The sequence below is a fragment of the Triticum aestivum genome, chromosome 4B (genome assembly GCF_018294505.1).
Source record: "Triticum aestivum cultivar Chinese Spring chromosome 4B, IWGSC CS RefSeq v2.1, whole genome shotgun sequence".
Taxonomy (NCBI): domain Eukaryota; kingdom Viridiplantae; phylum Streptophyta; class Magnoliopsida; order Poales; family Poaceae; genus Triticum; species Triticum aestivum.
Window position 1 is genome coordinate 301,027,005 of NC_057804.1, and position 16,672 is coordinate 301,043,676.

Consider the following 16,672-nt stretch of genomic DNA (forward strand, 5'->3'; position numbering starts at 1 on the left):
TAACTTCTCCTGGACGTCATCAGCGGGAGCACGTAGTAGGCACCTCCAGTGAAGTAGGGGTCGTCGTCGACGGTGGCGTCTGGCTCCTGGACTCCATCATCTGGTTGCGACAACCAGAAAGAAGGGAAAGGGGAAAAAGGGGGGAGAAAGCAACCGTGAGTACTCATCCAAAGTACTCGCAAGCAAGGAACTACACTACATATGCAAGGGTATATGTGTAAGGAGGCATATCAGTGGACTGAACTGCAGAATGCCGGAATAAGAGGGGGATAGCTAATCCTGTCGAAGACTACGCTTCTGGCAGCCTCCGTCTTGCAGCATGTAGTAGAGAGTAGATTGAAGTCCTCCAAGTAGCATCTCCAAGTAGCAACTTCAAGTAGCATCGCATAGCATAATCCTACCCGGCGATCCTCTCCTCGTCGCCCTGCGGAAAAGCGATCACCGGGTTGTCTGTGGAACTTGGAAGGGTGTGTTTTATTAAGTATCCGGTTCTAGTTGTCATAAGGTCAAGGTACAACTCCAAGTCGTCCTGTTACCGAAGATCACGGCTATTCGAATAGATTAACTTCCCTGCAGGGGTGCACCACATAGCCCAACACGCTCGATCCCATTTGGCCGGACACACTTTTCTGGGTCATGCCCGGCCTCGGAAGATCAACACGTCGCAGCCCCACCTAGGCAAAACAGAGAGGCCAGCACGCCGGTCTAAACCTAAGCGCACAGGGGTCTGGGCCCATCGCCCATAGCACACCTGCACGTTGCGTACGCGGCCGAAAGCGGAACTAGCCCCCTTAATACAAGAGCAGGCTTACGTTCCAATCCGGCGCGCGCCGCTCCGTCGCTGACGTCTGAAGTGCTTCGGCTGATACCACGACGTCGGGATACCCATAACTACTCCCACGTAGATGGTTAGTGCGTATAGGCTCGTAGCCAGACTCAGATCAAATACCAAGATCTCGTTAAGCGTGTTAAGTTTCCGCGAACGCCGAACAGGGCCAGGCCCACCTGTCTCCTAGGTGGTCTCAACCTGCCCTGTCGCTCCGCCACAAAGTAACAGTCGGGGGCCGTCGGGAACCCAGGCCCACCTCTACCGGGATGGAGCCACCTGTCCCTTCAGCCCCCAGCTCCGAACAGTATCACAGGTAATGTAACAGTGTAAAGTATATAGTATATGCCCGTGATCACCTCCCGAAGTGATCACAGCCCAATAATATAGCATGGCAGACGGACAAGAGTGTAGGGCCACTGATGGAACACTAGCATCCTATACTAAGCATTTAGGATTGCGGGTAAGGTATCAATGACTGTAGCAGCAATGACAGGCTATGCATCAGAATAGGATTAACGGAAAGCAGTAACATGCTACGCTACTCTAATGCAAGCAGTATAGAGGAGAATAGGCGATATCTGGTGATCAAGGGGGGGGCTTGCCTGGTTGCTCTGGCAAGAGAGAGGGGTCGTCAACTCCGTAGTCGAACTGGGCAGCAGCAGCGTCGGCCTCGTAGTCTACCGGAGAGAAGAGGGGGAAGGAATAATGAATACAGAGCAAACAAAGCATCACAAAATATAACAAGGCAATACGCGGTGTTCGGTGTGCCCTAACGCGGTAGTAGGTGATACCGGTGAAGGGGGGAAAACATCCGGGAAAGTATTCCCGGTGTTTCGTGTTTTCGGGCAGAGGAGCCGGAGGGGGAAAGTTGCGGGTTCGATAGGTTAGGGGGGTGTGGTGGACGAACGGACTGCGTATCCGGAATCGTCTCGTCGTTCTGAGCAACTTTCATGTTGAAAATATTTTAATCCGAGTTACGGATTAAAAGATATGATTTTTAAAAGATTTTAACAATTTTGGAATTTAATTATTTATTTAATTAATTCGAAAAAATGTATTTATGACGTCAGCATGATGTCATGCTGACGTCAGCAGTCAACAGGGGTTGACTGAGTCAACCCTGACATGTGGGTCCAGTGGGACCCACCTGTCATTCACTAATTAAATTAATTAGGGTTTAGGTTAATCTAATTACAGTTTAATTAAACTTAACTAGTTAATTAATTTAATTAAACCGGATTAATTAACTTAATTAATTCATTAGTTAATTAATTAATTAATAATTAATTTTATTAATCATTTTTTTATTTTTATTTAATAATTTTATTTAATCATTTTTAATTTTATTAATTATATTTATCGTTTTTATTTATTTTATTATTTATTTATTATTATTATTATTTTTTAACAGAAACGTTCTGGGGTGGGGCCCCAAGGTCAGTGGCTCAGGGGGAGCCCCAATCGGGCGAACGGGCACCGGTCCCGGGCGCACCCGAGCGGGCACTCGCCCGTAGGGCGGGCCGAGGCCGCCGGGGCACCGACGGCGGGGCACGCCGGCGCGGCTAGCCGGGGCCATGGCGGGCGGAGGCGCGCGGGCGGCGCGGTGGCGCGGCCACGGGAGGAGGAGAGGGCGGACGAGGCGCGCCAAGGCACGGGGTCAGGGTGCCCCGGCCGGAGCGGGACGCGAGTGGGGAGAGGCCACGGCGGGCGCGGGTGGACGACGGCGGCAGCGCCCGCAGCAGATCAACACGAGGGGGCACGGGGCCAGCGGCGAGGCGCCGCAACAGGGGACGGGCGCGTGGGGTCATGGGGGCCGAGAGCACGGCGCGGGCGGCGCGCCGGCGTGGAGTTGCGGGACGCGGCCGGTCGCGGTGAGCGCGTCGTGGGGGGGGAAAGAGGAGGGGAGGCGAGGCTCACGGCGGGTCGTAGGGACTTGGCAGAGGGCTCGGGGAGGGTCGATGAGGCCCGTCGAGGGAGAGGACGAGGCGGCGGCCGTCCGGTGAGGGAGGTCCGGCGGAGAAGCTCCGGGCGGCGGCGACGGGGTCGGGGTTGACGCGTCCAGGTCGGGGACGAGGAAGTAGGCTGGCGAGGCTCTGGCGTCGAGGTGGTTGTGCAGCGGCGGGGCCGGGAGGAAGCAGAGGCCGGCCGGGGAGGAGGAGTGGACGGGGCGGCGTCGGGCGGCGTCGGCCTCCTCTGGACCCCGATCCAGACCGAGAGAGAGGAGGGGGCGTCGTGGGGAGATGGGGTGTGGGTGCGGGGAGTGCGGGAGGGGGCGAGTGGATAGGGTTAGGGTTCGGTGGGAGGGGGTTATGCAGAGGGGGGGGGGCGCCTGGGCCGGCCTGGGGGCCCGATGGCCAGCTGGGCCGAAGCCCAGTGGGGGGGGGGTTGCTTTCTCTTTTTTTTTTTTAACTTTTTATTATTTCCCTTTTTCCTTTTTGTTACTATTTATGTTAGTTTTATAAATTATAAAATTAGTTCCTAAAATTGCATTACTACTTATTCTAATGCCACAATAACTTGGGCGCCCAAACAATTTAGTTTAACATTTTATATATTATAAAACGAATTTAATTACTGGTTTTAGCTACTGTTTATTTACTTTAGAGCATTTAGCTATTTTATAAAAGTGTGGTTTCTCCACCATAATTACCTATGCAATATTTGGTTCACTCCGAACATTTTAGTTTTAATATTTGAAAACTTTTATTGTTTGCCTTGATTTTGAATTTGAATTTGAATCGGGTTCGAATCAACGTGAGTTTAATCACAGTAATGGAGGTGACGTGGCATCATTAGCTTGGGATTACTGTAGTCTAATTATCCGGGCGTCACAATTCTCCTCCACTACAAGAAATCTCGTCCCGAGATTTAAGCGGTGGAGTAAGGGGCGAAGGTGTTGGTAGCGAAAAACCTAACGAGTCTTCTCGGTCTTGGCTTCCCTTTCGAAGAGGTTGATCCCTTTCGTTGATGTCTTCATTTCACTGCTTCAAGTCACCATGATCAATTTGTCATCCTTTCTTCGGGATCTCCATCGTACTTACGAATAGGAAAGGGGCAGCTCTACAACGATAGGATGTTACAAGGGAAAATCTTCTGGGGGTTTCCCAAGTATGAACATATGAGTAATCTCTCGAGTTGAACAAATGAAACTCATCGAGAGCAAAGTAAAACGGTGCAATAAGAGGTTCCAGGTGGATAGATAGTTGCTCGAAGTCTGAACCAGAGTGAGAAAGGGTTTCAGAGCAGCGAGAATAAGTGTTGCGTCTGATACCAGATTAGAGCATTAGGAAGGTGGCCCGTGAATTAAATACGAAGCCAAGCGCGAGGAATAACTTCGACAACAGGGTGTATAGGAGAGTCAGGTTTCGATCCTATGGAACTGTGGGTTATGGGCCCACCAGGTGGGTTAAAAGTTGGAAGGGTGGAGACGTCTTGCGTGATCATGCAAGCAAGGCAAGGCAGAGGCTAGCCTGTCGATTATGTCGGCAACAACGACGGTACCAAGGGCGAGGGACGAAGAGAACCATTTTCCTGCTCGTCGAACGAGGCGGACCAATAGGCAAGGTTCTCGTCCATCGGTGGTTACCGGAATGTCATCAACAATAGTAATAGGGTCTTACTTACAGAGTGGTACAACGAGGTGCTTACCTAAGCAGGGGATTATCACTGCTTAGATTGAGGTGAAGAAGGGTCAAACAGACCCATGGAAAGGAAAATGTGATCATTAGGTTAAACAGAACAATGGAAAGGAAAAATGTGTTTAAACACATATTTCGGGGGTATATCCTTCCCAAGGATAAGCAGAGCATGATATCCATGATAGGATATAATGTAGAAAACCCTTTAGGTAAGGGGAGAGAAATTTTCATGACATTGCCCATACAACGGTGTTTGGGTAATTGAGCAAGAAACATTTAGCATTGGGCTTCAAATGGTCTTGTTGAAATTCGGAGTACCATAGACATGCTTCGAGATAGTATTGACATGGTCATCAGGTGAAGATCAGACTTTGGAAACACAAAGGATCCATCAGGAACTTGTAGAATAAGTCTTACAACTTCCTCAGGAAGAAAGGTTGTCCTTGCAAAAGAAATTATAACGATAGGTCCTCCACCCAGGGGGGGGGGTGCTAGGCATGACATCATGTTACCGGGTCACGTAGAGATCAATGTTACAACTCTTGGATATATGTCCCAACCATCATATCTGACCGAGATTCAGATCCGGTTGGTGTCAGGATACCTCAGACTTAGGATACCTGAGAAGAAAAGGTGCAACGCAAATTGACGAGATGACATTGTAAGATTCTCGGGGAAATGAACTATGAAGTGATTTCCGTTATCAAGAGTCCATCATTAACCCAAGGAGAGGACAAGGAGGTGTCTGGTGAACTCAACGGCAATTCACCGAGATTCCTAAAAGATGGGTGTCCACAACTAGTGAACAAGGAGATAATCATTTGGCGGATCAAATGATGTAATGATGTATGCTCGAGGGAAACATACACAACTGAACAATGATAGAAGGGTGTACCCAGGAATCTGGACTAGGTAGCACGATCAATGTTCGAATGATGATTCAATAAGTAATAAACTTTAATGCAATAGGGTTGCTAGAAGTTTAGAATTTACACCTCACAGACCATTTGTCGGTTTTCCGGTTAGAAACAACACGAGGACCAAGGAAAGAATGGTGATGTTAATAAGTATCACTTGTGTCAAGAATTCTTAAGGGTGGTGAATTTCTTGCCACACTCTTGACATGTAAAGGGTAATACTCCAAGGTAAAGAAGAACAGATGCTGGATAGCAAGGAACTCAAGGTATAACACAAAACACGACAAGTTTGTGTTGGAGGGAAGTCAATAAAGTGGTCGATGATAATACAGATCACCGAGGGCAAGGATGGTATTTCTCATCATGAATTCAATCGATATCCTGGAAGAGCTCATAATGCTCATGATGATCACGACACATTTGTCGCGAGAGTTCCTGAAGATGTAATCGATCGGCGACGACATCAAGTCAAAGTAATGATGAAGTGAAAGGTTATTGGAACCAAGGGTACGACACAACTCGAAACCAAGCTTGTTGTTCAAGGCGAAATGGTATGACGATGAGGATCGACGTAAGGTTAGTTCATCGTCGAAAATTGGTGCTCCGAGAATAAGGACCAGGTAGCACAGTTAGAATCGTCACGACAATGATATAGCCAAACAGGCTAGGAATGGCGTGATCGGGTACAAACTCGTACTTATAGAAGCTTACTGAAGAGTTGTTGAACCGAAGAGCGGACTCGGTTCAGTTATCGGTGTTTTTGAGTGTTCAATAACTCAGAGCCCGCGAAAAATTGGAATCAGTGGGAAGGTAGCACTTGATGAAGAACTCATAAGGAGTTATGCAGTTCCATGATAATCTCGAGATACCAGGGGGGTAATACTCGTCACAAGATCAAAGTAAAGGTGGGACTGGTGTATTGATCCATAGAAGACAATTGTTTTTAACTTGTCCAAGAAATGAGATCAAAGAAGAACAATCATGGTCGGAACCACGGTTGCAAAAGGCCAGATCCTAGATATAAGATGAACTTATACCAAAGGAATAATTTATTTAAAAGAAGCTTTAATGATAAGATCTACAACGTGTCCATGGGCATGAACACAAGTTCAAGGTCGACTCCCACTTCTCCAATGCATACCCTTTCATTCACTTCTCGCTTTCGATGAAGTTATAGCGTTGAAATCTTATCTGGCAAAATACCAGAAGAGTACGACTCGTGAAAACTTTCGAGTTCACACATATTAAGGAAGGCATAGGTTCAACCCATCTGGGCATCTTAGAATCATATACCAGAATCTTTAGAAGTAAATAACTCAAGCTCGAAGGCAAAGCATGGTTGAGAAAGCAGACGATACAATTTACCAAAGGCATTATGTATCCGAGAAAAGGCCCACAAGGTTATTGAATATGAAGGGTGTTGTCAGATAAAATCCAACAAGGGATCTGGTGGCCCACAAGGGATCTGACGTGAGCATCGGTACTCAACTAGAGGAAGAAGAGTGCAAGGAGATCAAATTATAGAAACAACTAACTAACTCAATTGTCAAATGCAAAGGAATTATGATTTCCAATTTAAGGGATCAGAAGCAATGCTCTGATTAGGGATGGATAAGTTGAATAGCCGTAGGGTACAATCAACGACAATTGGATTGGTCGAGAACCAATTCCAGTTAAAAGAATGGCAGCTCAGCCGGAAGGTAATTTATAAGGATCAATGACGTTTGCGGGTATTCGCAAACATATTGAGTCAACAGACTCAAAATGATAATGACAAGGAATGTCATTAAGACTACGAGACTTATGGGATTAACCATAATGCAAGCAAGCAAGAATTTCAAGAGCCAAAGGCTCTAGAGGATTTTCGGAAGATCAAATATTATTTTGAAGACTTTTGTGAAACACATGAACAACTGGGGATAAGCGGATACTCGACAAGTGCGAGAATTATCCATAGGGGTATTCAGGTGACAAGGAATTGCAAGACAGTAGGCACAAGATATTCTCGGATCAATAGAGAGAATTTCGGGGTATCTTGTAGTAACAAGATCAACTGGGAATAAAAGTAAGAACGTCAAGTGTATGTATTTATCCATAGGGATATTTCGATGGTAGGGAATTGCAAAAGCAACGGACACAAAGTCTCAAAAGAGTTTCGGCGAGTAACTTCGAAATCTTCTGGTGCAGTCGGCGATCACCTGGACTGAAGGGGCTCTCCGGGAGAAAGTATTTTCGAGAACCTAAAGTCAGATTTTAGTAGAAATCGTTTAACCCGAATAGAAGAGATGTCAGAGTCCCAGAGTAAAGGTCGAGGAGTAAAAGATCCTAATACCACCCAATGGCGACGTGGGCCCATGGGCCGCACAGCCATGTTAGTAAAAGTTTTGTAAAGTCTAGACTCGACTTCGGCCAAGGAGTTGGAAGGGGGATTCCTACAGGCAGTCGGCTCTGATACCAACTTGTGACGCCCCCGATTTAATCGTACACTAATCAAGCACGCAAATGTGTACGATCAAGATCAGGGACTCACGGGAAGATATCACAACACAACTCTACAAATAAGATAAGTCATACAAGCATCATAATACAAGCCAGGGGCCTCGAGGGCTCGAATACAAGTGCTCGATCATAGACGAGTCAGCGGAAGCAACAATATCTGAGTACAGACATAAGTTAAACAAGTTGCCATAAGATGGCTAGCACAAACTGGGATACAGATCGAAAGAGGCGCAGGCCTCCTGCCTGGGATCCTCCTAACTACTCCTGGTCGTCATCAGCGGGCAGCACGTAGTAGGCACCTCCAGTGAAGTAGGGGTCGTCGTCGACGGTGGCGTCTGGCTCCTGGACTCCAGCATCTGGTTGCGACAACCAGAAAGAAGGGAAAGGGGAAAAAGGGGGGAGAAAGCAACCGTGAGTACTCATCCAAAGTACTCGCAAGCAAGGAACTACACTACATATGCAAGGGTATATGTGTAAGGAGGCCATATCAGTGGACTGAACTGCAGAATGCCAGAATAAGAGGGGGATAGCTAATCCTGTCGAAGACTACGCTTCTGGCAGCCTCCGTCTTGCAGCATGTAGTAGAGAGTAGATTGAAGTCCTCCAAGTAGCATCTCCAAGTAGCAACTTCAAGTAGCATCGCATAGCATAATCCTACCCGGCGATCCTCTCCTCGTCGCCCTGCGGAAAAGCGATCACCGGGTTGTCTGTGGAACTTGGAAGGGTGTGTTTTATTAAGTATCCGGTTCTAGTTGTCATAAGGTCAAGGTACAACTCCAAGTCGTCCTGTTACCGAAGATCACGGCTATTCGAATAGATTAACTTCCCTGCAGGGGTGCACCACATAGCCCAACACGCTCGATCCCATTTGGCCGGACACACTTTTCTGGGTCATGCCCGGCCTCGGAAGATCAACACGTCGCAGCCCCACCTAGGCAAAACAGAGAGGCCAGCACGCCGGTCTAAACCTAAGCGCACAGGGGTCTGGGCCCATCGCCCATAGCACACCTGCACGTTGCGTACGCGGCCGAAAGCGGAACTAGCCCCTTAATACAAGAGCAGGCTTACGTTCCAATCCGGCGCGCGCCGCTCCGTCGCTGACGTCTGAAGTGCTTCGGCTGATACCACGACGTCGGGATACCCATAACTACTCCCACGTAGATGGTTAGTGCGTATAGGCTCGTAGCCAGACTCAGATCAAATACCAAGATCTCGTTAAGCGTGTTAAGTTTCCGCGAACGCCGAACAGGGCCAGGCCCACCTGTCTCCTAGGTGGTCTCAACCTGCCCTGTCGCTCCGCCACAAAGTAACAGTCGGGGGCCGTCGGGAACCCAGGCCCACCTCTACCGGGATGGAGCCACCTGTCCCTTCAGCCCCCAGCTCCGAACAGTATCACAGGTAATGTAACAGTGTAAAGTATATAGTATATGCCCGTGATCACCTCCCGAAGTGATCACAGCCCAATAATATAGCATGGCAGACGGACAAGAGTGTAGGGCCACTGATGGAACACTAGCATCCTATACTAAGCATTTAGGATTGCGGGTAAGGTATCAATGACTGTAGCAGCAATGACAGGCTATGCATCAGAATAGGATTAACGGAAAGCAGTAACATGCTACGCTACTCTAATGCAAGCAGTATAGAGGAGAATAGGCGATATCTGGTGATCAAGGGGGGGGCTTGCCTGGTTGCTCTGGCAAGAGAGAGGGGTCGTCAACTCCGTAGTCGAACTGGGCAGCAGCAGCGTCGGCCTCGTAGTCTACCGGAGAGAAGAGGGGGAAGGAATAATGAATACAGAGCAAACAAAGCATCACAAAATATAACAAGGCAATACGCGGTGTTCGGTGTGCCCTAACGCGGTAGTAGGTGATACCGGTGAAGGGGGAAAACATCCGGGAAAGTATTCCCGGTGTTTCGTGTTTTCGGGCAGAGGAGCCGGAGGGGGAAAGTTGCGGGTTCGATAGGTTAGGGGGGTGTGGCGGACGAACGGACTGCGTATCCGGAATCGTCTCGTCGTTCTGAGCAACTTTCATGTTGAAAATATTTTAATCCGAGTTACGGATTAAAAGATATGATTTTTAAAAGATTTTAACAATTTTGGAATTTAATTATTTATTTAATTAATTCGAAAAAATGTATTTATGACGTCAGCATGATGTCATGCTGACGTCAGCAGTCAACAGGGGTTGACTGAGTCAACCCTGACATGTGGGTCCAGTGGGACCCACCTGTCATTCACTAATTAAATTAATTAGGGTTTAGGTTAATCTAATTACAGTTTAATTAAACTTAACTAGTTAATTAATTTAATTAAACCGGATTAATTAACTTAATTAATTCATTAGTTAATTAATTAATTAATAATTAATTTTATTAATCATTTTTTTATTTTTATTTAATAATTTTATTTAATCATTTTTAATTTTATTAATTATATTTATCGTTTTTATTTATTTTATTATTTATTTATTATTATTATTATTATTTTTAACAGAAACGTTCTGGGGTGGGGCCCCAAGGTCAGTGGCTCAGGGGGAGCCCCAATCGGGCGAACGGGCACCGGTCCCGGGCGCACCCGAGCGGGCACTCGCCCGTAGGGCGGGCCGAGGCCGCCGGGGCACCGACGGCGGGGCACGCCGGCGCGGCTAGCCGGGGCCATGGCGGGCGGAGGCGCGCGGGCGGCGCGGTGGCGCGGCCACGGGAGGAGGAGAGGGCGGACGAGGCGCGCCAAGGCACGGGGTCAGGGTGCCCCGGCCGGAGCGGGACGCGAGTGGGGAGAGGCCACGGCGGGCGCGGGTGGACGACGGCGGCAGCGCCCGCAGCAGATCAACACGAGGGGGCACGGGGCCAGCGGCGAGGCGCCGCAACAGGGGACGGGCGCGTGGGGTCATGGGGGCCGAGAGCACGGCGCGGGCGGCGCGCCGGCGTGGAGTTGCGGGACGCGGCCGGTCGCGGTGAGCGCGTCGTGGGGGGGGAAGAGGAGGGGAGGCGAGGCTCACGGCGGGTCGTAGGGACTTGGCAGAGGGCTCGGGGAGGGTCGATGAGGCCCGTCGAGGGAGAGGACGAGGCGGCGGCCGTCCGGTGAGGGAGGTCCGGCGGAGAAGCTCCGGGCGGCGGCGACGGGGTCGGGGTTGACGCGTCCAGGTCGGGGACGAGGAAGTAGGCTGGCGAGGCTCTGGCGTCGAGGTGGTTGTGCAGCGGCGGGGCCGGGAGGAAGCAGAGGCCGGCCGGGGAGGAGGAGTGGACGGGGCGGCGGCGGGCGGCGTCGGCCTCCTCTGGACCCCGATCCAGACCGAGAGAGAGGAGGGGGCGTCGTGGGGAGATGGGGTGTGGGTGCGGGGAGTGCGGGAGGGGGCGAGTGGATAGGGTTAGGGTTCGGTGGGAGGGGGTTATGCAGAGGGGGGGGGGCGCCTGGGCCGGCCTGGGGGCCCGATGGCCAGCTGGGCCGAAGCCCAGTGGGGGGGGGTTGCTTTCTCTTTTTTTTTTAACTTTTTATTATTTCCCTTTTTCCTTTTTGTTACTATTTATGTTAGTTTTATAAATTATAAAATTAGTTCCTAAAATTGCATTACTACTTATTCTAATGCCACAATAACTTGGGCGCCCAAACAATTTAGTTTAACATTTTATATATTATAAAACAAATTTAATTACTGGTTTTAGCTACTGTTTATTTACTTTAGAGCATTTAGCTATTTTATAAAAGTGTGGTTTCTCCACCATAATTACCTATGCAATATTTGGTTCACTCCGAACATTTTAGTTTTAATATTTGAAAACTTTTATTGTTTGCTTGATTTTGAATTTGAATTTGAATCGGGTTCGAATCAACGTGAGTTTAATCACAGTAATGGAGGTGATGTGGCATCATTAGCTTGGGATTACTGTAGTCTAATTATCCGGGCGTCACAACCACCTTGCCGGATCCGGCCATCACTTCGCAGAGCAGCCCCCAGCGCAGCCCCCAGCGTAAGCATATGGTTTACTTTCTACTTCTGGGTGCGCGTGGTTGCTCTTTTCCTTTGTTGACATCTGATCACTGGTTTGTTTGTGCAGGAGCAGACCAGCTTCATCAGGAGGGCATGGTGATCTCCTCCGACTCGTCGTCTTCTTCGACTATGCCGCCAAGGGCGGACTCCCCGGCAAGGAAGCGTTCTCCGGCAAGGGAGGAGCCTCCGGCAAGGGAGGAGTCTCCGGCAAGGGACAGCGCTAACAATCCGTCGGTGGTGGAGCTTATGACAGCGGATCCCAGCACAGGTAATCCTTCCTGCCCGAAACTTTCTTTGTATTCTTCTGCTGATTTTTCTTCTTGAGTGCTTGTTTGACTTCTCATTCTTCTCCGGTCGTCAGGTCCACCCTCCGCGGATCCGATGGAGACCAAGGCGGGCGGCGGAGAGGACGCGCGCGGCAACACTGATGATGCCGCGGCCGCCGAAGACGGAGCTGGTGCCGATGTGCCTGCCGGTGAACAGGCCGCCAAGGCTGCCGCCGAGGAAGCTGGCGGGGGCTCTGGTGATCGCACTAACGGCCCTGAGGCCGTAGGAGCGTCAGGCGCTGCACCGACCGTCGATCCCTCCGCCGCTGCCGTAGCGTCAGGCTCTGAGGAGCCCCAGCCCGGCGCCTATCTGAAGGCTGGCGAGGGCATCTTCATCAAGCTCCCTTGGGCGTCAAGCTCCAGGGCGCCGGTGGAAGGAGAAGTTTTGGATGGGGAGGTGCTTGCCTCCGCCGGGTTGTCGATCGTTGACGCGCCGGGAAGCAGCAGTGACGAGCCCGAGGAGGAGCGGCTGCTGCGGAGGCTGCTGGCGCTCTATCGCGCCCGTCAAGTCAAGTTGGAGTCCCGGGAAGCGCTCGTCGCGAAAGCGAGCGTGGATATAGAGAAGCGCGTGGAGGAGCTCCGGGGTTTTCGCCAGGAAGCTCTCCGGGCCTTGGCGGAGGAGCGGGAGCAGCTTGCTGAAGAGCGGAAGGCCTTCCTCCTCGAGAAGGCCGAAGCTGAAGAGCAGCAGCGGCTCACCGGCGAGAAGCTGTACGCGCGAGAAGGCGAGCTGGCTCAGCGGAAAGTGAACCTCGACAGCCACGAGGAGGAGCTTGCCGCGCGCGAACGGGCACTTGGCGGGTCGCTCCAAGAGGCAAAGGATGCGGCTGCGGCTGCCGAGACCGCCAAGAAGGAATTGGAAGTAAAGGTGGCGCAGCTGGAGGCTGATCTGAAGGTGGGTGGCGAAGAGCTTGCCGCGCTCAAGCGGGAGCGCGAGAAGGACGCCCTTGCCCACGGTGAGCTGCAGGGCCAACTCTCCGAGAAGGGCAAAGAGCTGCGCGCCGCCAAGAATTCCAATGCTGATCTGGAGCTGAAGCTGGCCACCCTGACGGAGACGTTGGACGGCGCCAAGAAACGGGAGGCGGACTTGAAGAAGGACATCAAGGCCAACGAGGCGCTGCTAGCGAGGGCCGCCGAAACCCAGAATCTTCTCAGAGATACTGTGGCGCTCTGGACGGAGGGCCTCGTGAACATTGCTGCAGTCATCGAAGAGGAGCTGGTGCAATTGGGGGTGGAAGGCTTCGGGTACTCCTCCGACGAGAACCTCCAACCCAGCGCCAAGCTCACTCTGTTCTTCAAAGGCGTGGCGGCGGCGCTCCAGCAACTCCGGGAACGGATCCCAAAGCAGTTGGCCGACGAGTCACGCTCGATTTGTGCCGGAGTTCTGGAGAAGGTGCTGGTGAAGGTGGCCTTCCGCAATCCGGGCCTCAACCTCACCAACGTCCTCAAGAGGCTGCCGGCGGACGCTGATCTTGACGCACTTAAGGCCCTCGTCGCACCCATTGTGGACAGGGTGAACGAGGTCAAAAGGGTTGACGGCGGTCGCGTAGATTAGGCCGTCCGTTTTCTTCTTTTCTTGTCGCTGCCAGTCATGTCATGGGAACACTTTATTAGAGGCGCGACAAGTTATTTTTGTAATATAACTCTATCTTAGGCAAAAAATTGCTGTGTTACTTCCTTTACTCGACTCTTGGCTTTGTATGGTTCTGCCCTACGCTTTCTAGGGAAACTTGCCGGTGCAGGCACCCTTGCCGCGAGCGCCGAGTGCGGAACTTCAGCAGCCTGCTGGCGGGGTCGCTACCGACAAGCAACCTTGTCGCAACTAGTTGCAGCTCACTTAAGTTGTTGAGCGGACTCGAAACAAAGTAAGGGCGCAGCTAGCTACGAGTTGGTTCCTCCGCGCACAGGTTTTCCATACAAAGCACGGTCGTTCAAGGAAAATAACTCAAAAACTTAAAAAACTGATTGCTCAAACTTTAGCAACTTAGCTTTTCTGTCGTCTGCTTCCCGGCAAGGAGAAACTTTCTTGAACGGCCTGGTCCACACCATTATCTTCTCCTCCCCCCCCGGTAAACCTTGTGGGCGAGGGAACCTTCCTTCTTTTGAGAAAGAAACAGAGAAATAAAGTAATGATATGGAGCCTTGGGCTCGTTATCGCTTACCGGGGTCTGGTGCTGCACAAAGTGTCAGATAACATATGCGAAAAAGGATTATAGCATAAAAAAACTGACAAGATGTGCGGGGCACATGAACTTTACTGGTGCACGGGGTCTGCGCCCGGCTTTGTACAAAGGATTACATGCAACAGCGGCAAGACTTGTACAAAAGGTGGTTGCCGGAAAAGCTTCCGGCAACCGCGCCCTACGGGTAAAACTTACGAAGATGTTCTATGTTCCAGGAGTTGCTCACCGGAATGCCATCTTCGGTCTCAAGGCGGACAGCGCCGGGCCTAGTGACTCGTTTCACCCGATAAGGGCCTTCCCACTTCGGCGTCAACTTGTTGGAATTCTTGGCGGACTGAACACGCCGAAGAACAAGGTCGCCTTCCTCGAAGCTCTGGCTTTAACTTTGCGGCTATGGTAGCGACGCAAAGCTTGCTGGTAGCGAGCGGCTCGCACAGCAGCCTGAAGACGGTCTTCCTCAAGGAGCAGCGCGTCATCTTGGCGCAACTGCTCTTGCTCGAGCTCATCATAAGCGAGCACTCGAGGTGACCCGTAAACGAGTTCCGTGGGGAGAACTGCCTCTGCTCCGTAGACTAGAGCGAAGGGTGTCTGGCCAGTGGCTCGATTTGGCGTCGTCCTGATCGACCAAAGAACCACCGGCAGCTCCTCGATCCAGTTTCTTCCGCACTTGTGCAGCCTGTCGAAAGTTCTGGTCTTGAGGCCTCGCAGCACTTCAGCATTTGCCCTCTCCGCTTGACCGTTGCTTCTCGGATGAGCAACAGAAGCGAAGCAGACCTTGGCGCCAAGATCTTGGACGTACTGCATGAAGGTGCGGCTCGTAAATTGCGTGCCGTTGTCGGTGATGATCCTGTTAGGGATCCCGAAACGGCAAACAATCGACCTGAAGAACTTGACTGCTGACTGTGCTGTCACCTTCCTCACTGGTTCCACTTCCGGCCACTTTGTGAACTTGTCGATTGCGACGTACAAGAACTCAAAGCCCCCGACAGCTCGGGGAAAGGGGCCGAGGATGTCGAGCCCCCAGACCGAAAATGGCCAGGATAAAGGGATCGTCTGGAGAGCTTGAGCTGGCTGGTGTATCTGTTTGGAATGGAACTGGCACGCTTCACACTTGGTTACTTGTGCAGTTGCATCCTGGAGGGCTGTCGGCCAGAAGAAACCTTGTCGGAATGCTTTGCCGGCAAGTGCTCTTGCGCCAATGTGGTGACCACATATGCCTCCATGTATCTCTGCCAACAGCTGTTGTCCATCTTCCCGGCGAATGCACTTCAATTTCACACCGTTGAGTCTTATTCTGTACAGTGTGTTGTCGACAAACTTGTACATACTTGACTGCCGGGCTACTCTTTTCAGCTTCTTCTTGCTCTTCGGGAAGCTCTCCTGTCTGAAGGAAACGGACAATCTGCTGCGCCCATGCTGGAGCTTGTGGCTCGACAACAAGGACTAAAGGCATATCTGTTGCTGTGGGAACATCCGCTTCTACGGCAAGAACCTGCGGTTCGGCCGGAGCGTGATATTCCCCGGCAAGCTTGCCGGAGCAAAACTTGTCGGGAGCGTCTGCTTCAACGGAACAAACCAAGAGGTTCGCCGGAGCAGACTGCTCCTCAGCACTCTTGGCGTCGATCTTGGGGACCTTCTTGGCGGCGGCTTCGGGAAGCTCTGCCGGAAAGTAGTCATCAGAAACCAACTTCCTCTTCTTTCTCTGTCCAGTTGATGGTGTTACGGATGGTTGAGTCAGCTTGAGCACAAAATCCCTGGTTCCACAGGTAACTTTAGTGCTGCGCACTTTGACAGGCCGTCAGCAATATCGTTCTGAGCTCGTGGAACGTGTTCCATTTGCAGGCCGTCAAAGTGTGCTTCTAGCTTCCTTACTTCATCAACATATGCTTCCATCAACGGACTCTGATAGCTTTTGTTTACTTGGCGGACTACCAACTGCGAGTCACCCCTGACAATGAGCTTGTTGATCCCAAGGTCTGCCGCGATTCTGAGTCCGGCAAGCAAACCTTCATACTCTGCGGTATTGTTCGTTGCTTGCTCCTTGGGAAAATGCATCTGAACTACGTACTTGAGGTGCTCTCCGGTGGGTGCGATAAGCAGCACGCCTGCGCCGGCGCCTTGCAGCGAGAAGGCACCATCAAAGTACATCAGCCACTCTTTGCTTGTCTCCTTGACGGGGATGCTCGTCTCTGGAATTTCTTCGTCTGGGGTTGGCGTCCACTCTGCTATGAACTCTGCCAATGCCCTGCTTTGGATCGTTGCAGTGCTCTCAAACTTGAGGCCAAAGCTTG